At 42.8% G+C, this 12013-nt stretch overlaps 1 long non-coding RNA gene across 1 annotated transcript in view; it reads left to right on the top strand.

Annotated features, from left to right (window-relative positions):
- Positions 1 to 559: 559 nt before the first annotated feature.
- Positions 560 to 12013, top strand: part of LOC138144365 (uncharacterized) — a 62807-nt gene continuing 51353 nt past the window's right edge. The window contains exons 1-2 of the long non-coding RNA XR_011163925.1: positions 560 to 642; positions 966 to 1073. This is a non-coding gene — a long non-coding RNA (uncharacterized lncRNA). The remainder of the gene's footprint in view (positions 643 to 965; positions 1074 to 12013) is intronic.

Raw genomic sequence — 12013 nt, 5'->3', positions numbered from 1 at the left:
GCTCCCAGAAAAGCCGCCAGCTCTCTAATGACTGTCCCCCGTGCAAATCCTAGGAGGCTGCAGCAAGCTCGTGGCTCGCCATGGGGCTTCGGGGCAGTCAGGCGGAAACGAGGCCGCTAGGGCCCGGGCTGCCTCTCTTCCCTTAATCAACCCCCGCCCCCACTCCCTCCCCCCCAAGTCCTCCCCCCGTTCCCACTAAAAAGCCGCCCCACCGCGGGGAGCACGCAGCGCCCGGGGGCCGGGGCTGAGTCAGCGGGAGGGAGCAGTTGATGGAACCTGCAGCAATCCATTATTACAAAGGGGCTCGCTGGAGCTCCGCTGTGCTAGGCGCAGCGAGCCTTTATTGATCGAGTGGAGGGCGTAAGCAAGCACACAGAGACGCTCCATCCATTAGGGCTGCTGCTCTCCACCAATTAGAAAAAAAATCATTACTCAGCAGCCATCAGCGGGCTGTGCGCCACCCCAGACTACAGGCGTTCAGTCTGTCTTCTCTCTGCTCCCCCCTCCCCCCTCCTTTTCCCCCTCTCAGCCCCTCCTCACTCGGCCCCCCCCTCCCCCAGCCCTAATGAGGACTATTAGAACTGCTTCCCCGCACCCACAGCCCGGCGAGCACAAAAGCGAAAGATTCATTTTGTAATTTGGGTAATTACAGCTGAGCGCGGGGACACGCGGGGACGAGGGCGGAATGCAAACGGAGCGGGCTGCTTGGGTTGGGGACCGTCGCCCACAGAACCACCTCAGGCCGTAGTAGCTTCGCTGGCCATCTCGAGACCCTCTCCTCTCCCATCTTCCGCCCCTACCCAACTGGCTCCTGGCAGACCCTAGTTCCCATCTTTCCATTTGCGTACCGGGACTGGGGGTAATTTTTTCTCCTGCCCCCGCCTCTCCGCCCCCGCCCCCTTCCCCAATCCTGTAGGGAAAACATCTCCCTGGCTCCCCTCCATTCCCCCCTCACCCCTCCTTAGGACGGGGATTGGTCTGGGAAGCGCTCTGAACACCTGGTACTGGGACAAGACACTGCAAGGCCGGCTTCACAAGTGCAACCCAGAACGATCGGGGACATGATTTGCCACGTAAGTGAGCCAGAAGAATTCCTCCGAGGGCTGGATGGCATAATAACTGCCATGTGTAATATTTTTATTCTGCTGCCCCTAGTTAATAAACACACACACACACACACACACACACACACACACACACACACTGGAGTCTAGCTGTGCCACCGCAACTCCTCCGCCCTCTTCTTTTCTCTCTCCCTCCCCCTCTTCCTCCTCTCTTTCCCTCTCCCCTTTCCTCGAACGGGGCCGTCGTTCCTATTTACAGGCACAAGGCGAGCTCCCAGGAGAGGATTTTTTTTTTTTTTTTGAGAGAGCTTAAGGATGGATGCAACGTGTCATTAAACCTGAAAGGAGCAGTTACTTATCAGTAATGGTGTTTTCCACAGGCCTTTCTCCTCACCTATATAGGATCAGGTACAACTTGTGTGGTGCAGCAGCATTCTTTGCAAAGGGGGAGCACCGGGGGTCATGGAGGTAAAGGATGGAATCTTATCAGGAGAACCTTTATCATTCTCTGTCCCCAGAACAGAGTAGACCACTTCTCCCTCCAGAAGTCTAATGGGCCTAGGACATCCCCTCATCACTGCTTAGAGGCTGAGTTTCTTCCAGGGCCCCAGAGATGCTTGTGGATTCATCTTTGGAAAGGGCTGCCCGTTCTGTTCAGAAACAGGCTTATCATAGACTCCAGAAGCACAGTATGCAGAAGCAGCTTTTAGAGAGAGAGAGGCCTTCGAACCTGGCCTGTATAGGCAGGAATGGTGAAGAGACCGGTTCTGATTGTTCAGGGACTCTCATTGGAGGAGGTTGATAACTCTGGAGTTTATGCTATGAAAAAGATCTAAAATGAGTCAATAAACACCTTCTTTATTCCAGTCAATCAGTAAACATTTGTTAAGAGCCTACTATGTGCCAGGCACTGTGCTTAGTGCTGGGGATACAAAAAGAGTCAAAACAGTTCCTGCCCTCAAGGAGTTTACAATCTAATGGAGACAATCTTCAAACATACATACAATGTGGGTAATATATAGCATTAATAGGAAATAATTAAGAGAGGGAGGTCACTGGAATTAAGAGGAGTTGGAGAAGGCTTCCTGTAGAAAGTGGGATTTTAGTTGGGACTTAAAAGAAGCCAGGGAAGTCAGTAGTTGGATTGGAAGAGGTGTGGGGGACAGCCATAGAAAATGCCAGACCAGGAGGCCATCTTACTAGATTGGAAAGTATGAGGGGGTGCAGCTAGGTGGCACAGTGAATAGACCACTGGCCCCAGAGTCAGGAGGACCTGAATTCAAATATGGCCTCAGACACTTAACACAAAAACTAGCTGTGTGACCTTGGGCAAGTCACTTAACCCCAATTGCCCTGCCTTCCCCCCTCCAAAAAGCAAAACAACAAAAAAAAAAAGATTTGTATTCAAATGTGTGCTTTGCCACAGCTGAAAAATGAAAGGCTTTTTTCTCCGAAGACCAATTGTCTCATCTATAAAATGAAGGCATTGAAATGATCATTAAGGGTCTTTGAGTTCTAAATCTAGGGTGCTATGAATGGTGTATTCCTCTGGCAAACATTTATGGGGTGCCTCTGTTTGTCCGGCAGTGTGCTGGACACTGCTATATAGAGGCAAAAACCTAGACATTCCTTGTCCTTAGAGAGTTTATGTTATATTGAGGGGAAACAAAGCGTAAGATAAGTGATTACTGGAGGGAGGGCCCTTGCAGCTGAAGGGTTCAGGATAGGCCTCATGTAATGGGTAGCAGGTATCACAGCTAGTAAATGCTGCCAGCTGTAGCAGTATTGGGATTTGAAAGCACTCTCTTTAACCACGATTTTATTGGGAACAACTTGTTTGGAGATTCTTCTTATTTTAGTTCTTGGGGCTGATGATTGTTTGAAGGCAGTAAGGTTTCTAAGAAGCTCAGGCAACAGTAGGATGTTACTTATTAGTTTAGTGCCCAGATATTTATTGAGGACTTATTGTGTGCTAGAGAATATAGGAAATAACCAAGAGGACTAGGATATAGTTTTTCCTTTCAAGGATTATATAGTTTAGTGTAGTCTGAGACAAGTACATAGCCTAATGAGAGAGCACATGCTTAATAGATGTCTGTTGAATTGGATTTGTTGAACTAAAGTATTATTAGAAAATAGAGAATGATAGGGGAATTCAGTGGAGATCACATCTTTTTTTTTTTTGAAGAATCAAAGAAAGGTTTATGGAGGAGGCAGAATTAAGCTGGGTCTCAAAAGAGATGATTTTTCAATTGTGTCCAATTCTTTGTGACCTCATTTGGGGTTTTATTAGCAAGGATATTGTAGTGGTTTGCCATTTCCTTCTCCAGCTCATTTTACAGATGAGGAAACTGAAGCAAATAGGGTTAAGTGACTTGCCCAGGGTCACACAACTAGTACATGTCTGAGGCCAGATTTGAAGTTAGGAAGATGAGTCTTCCTGACTCCAGGCCCACCACTATCCACAGTGACACCTAGTTGCCCTCCCAAAAGAGATAGGTAGGACTTAAACATAATGGAATGTTCAGAGGGTGTTGGTAGAAGGAATGGCATAAGAAAAGGTATGGAGGTGGGAAAGTTAAGAATAGGTAACAGGCATTATGGACTGAAGGAACAGCTCTAGTAAAAGTGTGGAGATAGGAAAGTGAAGAATATACAATAGTTATGATTAGTAATTCATGTTGGCTAGATCACAGAATGTGAAGAGGACAAGTGGGAGATGAGGCTGGTAAGATAAGTTGGGGCCATTTAGCAGAAGGCATTGAATGATAGTCTGACATATTTGAGTTTTATGGAAAATGGAGAGGCTGTAAAGTTTTTGAGTAAGAGAGTAATGTGATCAGAGTTGTGCTTTAAGCACCTCCCACTCAATATGTTCAAAACAGAAGTCATTATCTTCTATCCCTTCTGCCCAGCTTTCTTATTACTGGTGAGGGTATCATCATCTTCCCAGTCTACTAGCCTCGAAACCTCAGTGTCATCCTCAATTCCTCACTCAAACTCACCCCACAGATCTAAGCTGTTGTTAAATCTTGTTTCTGCTTTCACAACATCCCTTTCTTTTGACCAGTCTAGTCTAGGCTCTCATCTCTTCCAGCTGGACTTTTATTCTAGTAACCTGCCTCAAATCTTTCTCTAGTCCAATTCATCTTCCATTCAACTCATAAACGATTTCCCTAAATTGATAATCTGACCGTGTCATCCCCCTACTTAATGAACTTCAGTGACTTCAGGATGAATTGTAAAATTGTCTTTTGGCTTTTAAAGCCCTTTGAACAAGACCCTATCTTGTGCCATTTTATACTTTATTCCCCTCTACTCTGCATATATTGGAATATGTACTCTGTCTATATTGGAATGCTTGCTATTTCTTTTTTTTTTTAAAGCAATCGGGGTTAAGTAACTTGCTCAAGGTTACACGGCCAGTTATTTCTGGGTGTGGTGCTGAGTATCTGAGCCTGGATTTGATCCCCAGGTCATCCCGACACTGGAGCTGGTGCTCTTACTCACTGAGCCACCTGGCCGCCCCACGCTTGCTATTTCTTAATTAAAAAAAATTTTTTTTGGAGGGGGGAAGACAAGGCAATTGGGGTTAAATGACTTGCCCAAGGTCACACAGCTAGTAAGTGTCAAGTGTCTGAGGCCAGATTTAAACTCAGGTCCTCCTGACTCCAGGGCTGGTGCTATGCCACTTAGCTGCCCCATACTGTTTCTTGCACAACCCTTCATCACCCTACCCTGAGCCTTTTTTCAGACTGTCCTTGTTTTGTTCTCTTTCCTCATCTTCACCTCTTAAATTTCTTCTAGACTGTTCAAATCCCACTTTCAATAGACTTTTCCTGGTATGTTTCCCTTTTGTCTCTCACCCACCCGACTAGTGTCTTCCTTCTGAGATTACTATCCAGTTATGCTGTATATATCTGTATGTACATATAATATTTCATGTTGTCTCTCCTATTAAAATATGAACTTTACAGGGGAGAGATGGGAGGCAATCTTATAGTCATGAAAGTAATGAGGGCATACATGAATATGGCATTGAGAATGGAAAAGATTGGATGAATGTGATGGACATTGGTAGAAATGGGATTGGCAGGATTTAGCAACTGACTAATGTGAAGGGTGAGGTATAACTATAAGAGTCAAAGATGCCTGGCTGACTGATGGAATGGTTGGAAGAAATAGAGAAGTCCAGAGGAGCAGCTAGTTGAGGGAGGGTATAGATGATAAGTTTAATTTTGGGCATGTTGAGTTTGAAGGCCTGTCGGACATCCAAATGGAAAGCCAAGCAATTAGATATGTAGGGCTATAGTGGGATAGAGGTTAGGTCTCGAAGTAAATCTTTGGCGGTCATCTGCATAGAGGTTATTAAGGATGGAGATAATGTAGAAAGAGAAATTAAGTCCAGGTACAGAGTCTTGGGAAGTGTCACCAACCAAGGTGGGATGGAAGGAGGAAGAGGACCTTGTTAAGGAAATACAAAAGAAGTCCAAGAGGTAGAAGGGAAATCAGCCAAATGCTGTGTCATGGAAGCCAAGGGGCAGGAAAATTTCAGGAATGGATTTGGAGGGGATTAGTGTCAAATACTGCAGAGATGGTAAAGTGGATTAAGACTGAGACAAGTCCATTAGATTTGGTGATTAGGAAATCGTTGATGACTATGAAAAAGCCCTTTAGGTTCAACAGGTGTTGAGGAGAAGAGAAAACAGATGGAGAGAGGGTTTATGAGTGGATGACAAGGACATAGTTGCATTCATTTTAGGCTGTTCTTTAAAGTGTGATAGAGAATAGAAGGAGAAAGGGTCACATTTTGAAGGAGTAGTGGAGTTTTTTGTTTTTTTTTTGGTTATTTGTTTTGAGGGATAGGGGAGACCTGAGCATGTTTGTAGGCAGAAGAAATGGAACTAGAAGAGAGGGAGAAATCAAAGATTTCAGAGAGCTGTAGGATAATTTTTCAAAAGCGGTACTGAAGAAGGTAGAAGGGACGAAATTAATAGTAAATTCAGTTGGAAGGATGAATTAGTCCTGGAAAGAAAGAGATGTCACTTTCTCAGAGACATGTTTAGGAGGGTGTATATACAGAAAGATTTTGATGTGTAGGAGAGAAAAGCTGAGGGAGTTCTCACCAGACATCATCATTGTTGTTCTCAGGGAAGAGGAGGCAGTGGTAGGATTGGGAGCTTCAGCCGAGAGCCGAGTTCAGAACTGCTATGGGGAATTTGATAAGGAGTTAGCAAGGTAAGAATAAGAGTATTGCTAAGTAAGGATCCAACAGAGTTTAGAGAACATACGTTTGTATGTATGGCATACAGACATTCAGAGTTTTATGACTTTCTCAAGAAACTTTAGAATGCTAGGCAGGATGACTGAAGGCTTATCTTAGGGTTAGAGAATTTTTTTTTTAATTTCTAGATTTTTTTAAAAACAACCCCTAAATCCAAAGGGTACCAGCTGCCATAGATAAACAATTTAAAAAACTCATTTTAGCCTGGGAAGTTTGTTTTAAATGGTATAATATAGACACAAATAACATGGTTGGATTTAAGACCAAAGGCTGTGGTTTCAAATCCTTATACTTACTAGCTATGTGGGTAAATTCTACCCTATTCCCAGTGGAATATAAGTCCACTGAAGGCCGGAACCATAGACCTAAACATAATATACATTTAATTAAGTTTTTTAATTTCAAGTCATTCAAAATCTCAAGTCATTCAAAGCCCCATTTTCCTCATCTGTAAAAAGAAGGGTTTGAACTAGATCAGGAATTAATTTTTTTGCATGATTAAAAAGACTTCTTTGGCAGTCTGGTGAAACCTATGGACCTTTTCAGATTAATGTTTTTAAATGCATAAAATTTATATGATTACTAAAGAAATCAATTTAATTAAAATATTGCTATCAAAATATTTAAAAATACAATTTTGTAGATCCCAGGTGAAGAACCCCTAAACTAGGTGATCTATGAGGTCTCTTACAACTCTGGCATCTGTGATCTTCAGAATTTAATGTCAGCTCCCTCATATATGCCCAGCCACTGGGTCAGAGTTTCAGTGCCTTCTATCCTAGTCCTAGGCATCACTAGTGATATTCCAGGTATTCTAAAGCATTCGGGGCAGGAGAAAGAAAGGTGATGCTGGGGGAAGTGGGTGCTGGGAAGGAAGTAGAGGGGGTTAGAATAGAACATATGCCTCCTCTCTGTCTCAGATGTACTTCTGGGGTCACAGGATCCTTGGGACCCAACTCTTATGCCTCTATGAACAGTGCTAGGAAACCATATCAGAAAGGTTAAGTGACTTGCCTAGAGTCACAAGGCAGTAATAACAGTGACTAGCATTTATATAGTGCTTTAAAGTTTTCAAAACGTTCTATAAATACGATCTCCACAACAATCCAGTGAGATAGGTGCTATTGTAATCTTTATTTTATGTATGAGGAAACTGAGGCGGGCAGAGGTTAAATGACTTGTCCAGAGTAAATGTCTATAGTTGTATTTAAACTCGGGTCTTCGTAACTTTAGGTCCAATACTCCAACCACTGTAGTGCCTAATAGGTAACAGACGAGACTGAAATCAAATACTGTGGCTTCAAATCTAGGGGTCTTTGTCATTGTATCATATAGAAAGGATTCATGTACTCTTGATCAAACTTTTTTGTAGCATAGTGCAAATAAAACTGCTATTGAACAATGAAAAAGTGTAATACCTTAGTCTATAATTTTACTCTTTACAAAGGGATTATATGGATTTTACCTCATTATCATTACTAGAACCCTAGGTAGCAGGCATTATGATATTATGTCCATTTTACAGATGAAAAAATGGAGTATAGAAAAGTTCAGTGACGTGCTAATTCTCATAGCCATTCTTTGACAGAGCCAGGATTAGACCTCACGTCTTTTGATTCCTAGCCTAGTGACCTTTATATGACTTTACACAACATTTTTAGGAAGAGATGCCCAGTATCTACCATGACTTTGCTTATTTCTAGATTTGACACATCAAGCTTTATTTTAATTTAATTTAATTTTAGTACCTTTATTTTTTGATTTCCTGCAGCACTGCGTTGCTTCTTAAAGTTGCTTCCCATTTCTGGAGGGGCTGGACCCTCAGTGGTTGGTGCAAAGGCACTAGTTGGGCTGTTTTGGCAGCTGGCTCTAATCTTGATTTATATTTATTCTTTCAACCATTCCTAGAGTCCTCTCTTTCTAGGCAGTCAGTGAGACCAATGTCTTCTGGGAACCCTCAGTACTGGTTCAGGCTGTCTCTGCAAACAAGCCTCCCTTGACTGGTTTGGAAAGTCAGTCTCGAGGCCAGATTCCTTTCAGAGATAGGCACATGCTCCCCACAGTGAGAGCTGCATACATGTGTCTAAGGGCAGAACGTCAGGGCCACTGGTTTTTTTTTTTAATTCAGTTGAAGACTAAACAGAATGGGTGTTCATAGATGCCTCATGAAGGAGTGAGGAGCCACATTTTGGTGAAGGGAAAGGGTTAGATCGCCATGAGAAAGCATGAAACTAGAAACCAAGTAGGAAGGAAAAAAATAAAAGAGAAAATGTTTTGAAAACAAACAAAAAATGGTATAGGCAGGGTCTCACTACACACTCCCTTGAGGAATGTCTGTTTCTAGCCAAAGGACAGACTTTAAGGTGAAGGCTTTTTTTTTTTTTAAAGGCTAGAGCAGTAGAGGTTATTAGCTTGAACTGTGTATGATATTTGACATAAAGAAGAAGGTGGTTTGGAGCAGAAAGTACAATCTTAACCTTGTTCTGCTCTAGCAGACTCTCTCACCAAATGACAGGTTTCCTATGGGGTGCAAAGGAGTGCCTTAACAAGAAGAAAAGCCACTCCTGAACAGTCCAGAGAGACACTTTGAATTGTGCTGACATGTCTTTCAGCTCTGTGCAAAAGCTCAAGTGGTTTCTCATGTTTGGAATGCATTCCCTCCTCACCTCCAGCTCTTACAATCTTAAGCATCCTTCAGAGCCCAGCTCATGTACCACGTCCTGCAGGAGCTCAGTCCTCAGTTCCTTACCAGCCTCTTAAAATCATTTTGTATTGTTTTGCATATACTTTGTGTTTCCTTAACTGCACATATATTCTATCCTGCTAGTAGAATGTAAGCTCCTTAAAGGTAGGTACTATTCCATTCTTTTGTTTTTTTTAATTCCTAAACACCTAGCATGGTGCTTTGTGCTGTGTAGTCCCAATGAATGTCTTGTCAAATGGAATTGAATATCTGAATGCCCTTCTTTATTCAAAATAATCTGGCATTCTTTCACACTTATTCTGTTTCTTTTTAAATTTTAATTTCCAGTTCTGAATTTTCTCCCTCTCTCTTGTTCCTCCCCCACCCATTGAGAAGGCAAGTATACAATACCTATTTATACAAATTCCACATTAGCCTTGTTGCAAAAAAAAAAAAAAAGGCATTAAAAACAAAGTGAAAGAAAAGATGTCTCAATTTACATTTCACTGTGTTCATCAGTCCTCTGACTGGAGGTGGCTAGCATTTTCATCTTGGGTGCTTAGGAATTGTCTTAGATCAGAGCAGCTAAGTCTTTTATGGTTGATCATCATTACAATAGTGCTGTTACTGTGTACAATGTTCTGGTAGTTCTTCTAATTCATTTTACATCAGTTCATATTAGTCTCCCTAGTTTTTTCTGAAACTATTCCCTTTGTCATCTTATTCTGAAAAGAATGCATCTCTGAAATGTTTTCATTTTTTTGTAACCTGTAGATGTTTTCTTCTTATTGTTAGTTAGCCTTTTAGCCAATTATTGCAGACTAGTTTGGTGGGCTAGCTTTAATTGGTAAGGCCCTGGTGCTAAAGACTATCAAGATACAGCTGGTGTGGGTTAGTTAGGCTTCCCACTGAGGAAAATCCCCATTCTATTGTCCCAGAATGTGGTCTTAACTGGGCAACAGTCTTACAAAGGTCTGCCTTTGGTCGTAAGCTCCATATGAAATAACAGTGTGATGTGGCTCCTGGGAGAACAGTACAGTCTGTTTCCAGAACAAGAGAGGTAATGGTTACCTTGTACTCTGTGTTGGTCTGACCACATCTGGAGCATGGGGGTCACTTCTAGGTGAGTTATCCACAGGGACTACATTCAGAAGAGGGTGAGCAAATGAAACAAATTATTGAAGGATCACTTGTAAGAAATGAGGGTACCAATCCTTTAATAGAGAAAACGAAGGGCAGCTATAACAGCTATCTTTAGATATTTGAAGGGTTTTTATAGGGAAGATGAGATAGACTTTTTTTGTTCTTTAGTGCTCCAGAGGGAAAATTATAATTAGTGGGTGGAAGTTATAGGGAGCCAGATTTTGGCTTAACAGAAGAAAGAATTTCTTAACAATTAGAGCTGGAATGGGCTTTATGAATGTCAGTAAACCCGTCCTCATTATTCAATAAACAGTATATCATAGCCATGGTGGGCCAGTGAGATCATCCTCTTGAACCAGAGGAGTGTTTAGTATTCCCTCTTCCCCAGCTTAATGGATGTAGTCACATGTTGTAATCATAGATGATGAGGTGTTAATGGGTTAATGTGTTCGCTCTCTGTTATTCCTCTTTGGAGGATGAATACTTTTCTCTGATTGAATGAAGGGGTAACAGATTTGGCTGGGCTGAAAACTAGCCATACCTTGGAGGCTTTTAAATAGCTAAGCCTAGAGGCAGTTCTTGAGGTCAAGCAGTGGGTCCTCACATTTGAAACTGGGAGTGCTTTGTGGAATGTGTGACTCTGGATGGGTTGGACAGTGGCTTGCTTTCTCTGCATGCCCTCCAAAGAAGCCATAGCATTTAGTGGCAGGGCTCCTCACCCTGAAGGAAACATTCCATCTAGCAGTTAGAGAATTAATTTGAGAGAATACAAGGCACAAAAGAGGTTGTAGAGACACACTCCACATAGACACAGATACAGAGAGTCAGTCACCTGAGGACAGAAGCATCAATGAGGAGTGAGACCAGGGGAGAAGGAGAAGGAGGAGGAGGAGGAGGACAAGGAAGAAGAAAGTAGTCATAGTAGTAGTAGTGGTGATGGTGGTGGTGGTGGTACTCCTCATTACTTTTACCACTGACTGTGGATGGATGAAAATTGCTGTGTCTTGTGAGGAACAGACCCTGATAGCCCAAAGATCAACCTGCCCAGTAGAGACTTTAACCTCTGATGGAATCAGTGTGGAGACATCATGAGAATAGAAAGAACAGTGATATCACAGACCCTGTGGTATCACAATTCTGAGTTGCCCTGGCCATACTGTTACTGTACTCTGTGTCTCCTCTTCCCATGTTTGCTGCGTATATTTGTGGGAGTGTGACCCAGATTTATGGGGGAAATGTTTTGTAGTTATTGTTCTTAAGAAGCCATCTTGTCGTTATTCTGTTGTTTCAGTCTCTCTGTGACCTCATTTTGGGGTTTTCTTGGCAGAGACACTGGAGTGGTTTGCCATTTCCTTCTTCAACTTGTTTTACAGATGGGGAAACTGAGGCAGTCAGGGTTAAGTGACTTGCCCAGGATCACACAACTAGTAAGCAAGCAAGCATCTGAGGTCAGATTTGAACTTGCGGGAAGATGAGTCTTCCTGATTCCAAGCCGTACTCTGTCCACTGTACCACTGAGGTGCCCTATAGTAAATGCCTGTGTTGTGAGCTAATAGACTACTAGCTGAATATTTAGAGGTAGAGATAGAAGCTCACAGAGATAGAAGCTCCTGAGTTGTAGGAGCCTAGACCCATAGGTCTGAAATTCAATAGGAACATCCACACTTTGGGGTGTGAACCTATGAATGTAAGTTGAGGAGTGGGGTGGAAAGCTCAGAGAAAATGCCATATGTATGTTTTATATATGTAATAGGAGACTCTCATAGGCAGGCTAGGGCAGCTAGGTGGTGCAGTGGCTAGAGATTGCTAGACCTGGAGTCAGAAGACTCATCTTCCTGA

The sequence above is a fragment of the Petaurus breviceps genome, unplaced genomic scaffold, assembly GCF_028583685.1.
Source record: "Petaurus breviceps papuanus isolate PSGF00001 unplaced genomic scaffold, PetGlider_PUasm1.0 90700, whole genome shotgun sequence".
Classification (NCBI taxonomy): Eukaryota; Metazoa; Chordata; class Mammalia; order Diprotodontia; family Petauridae; genus Petaurus; species Petaurus breviceps.
The sequence above is the reverse complement of the archived record's forward strand: the minus strand, read 5'-3'. Positions and strand labels throughout refer to the sequence as shown.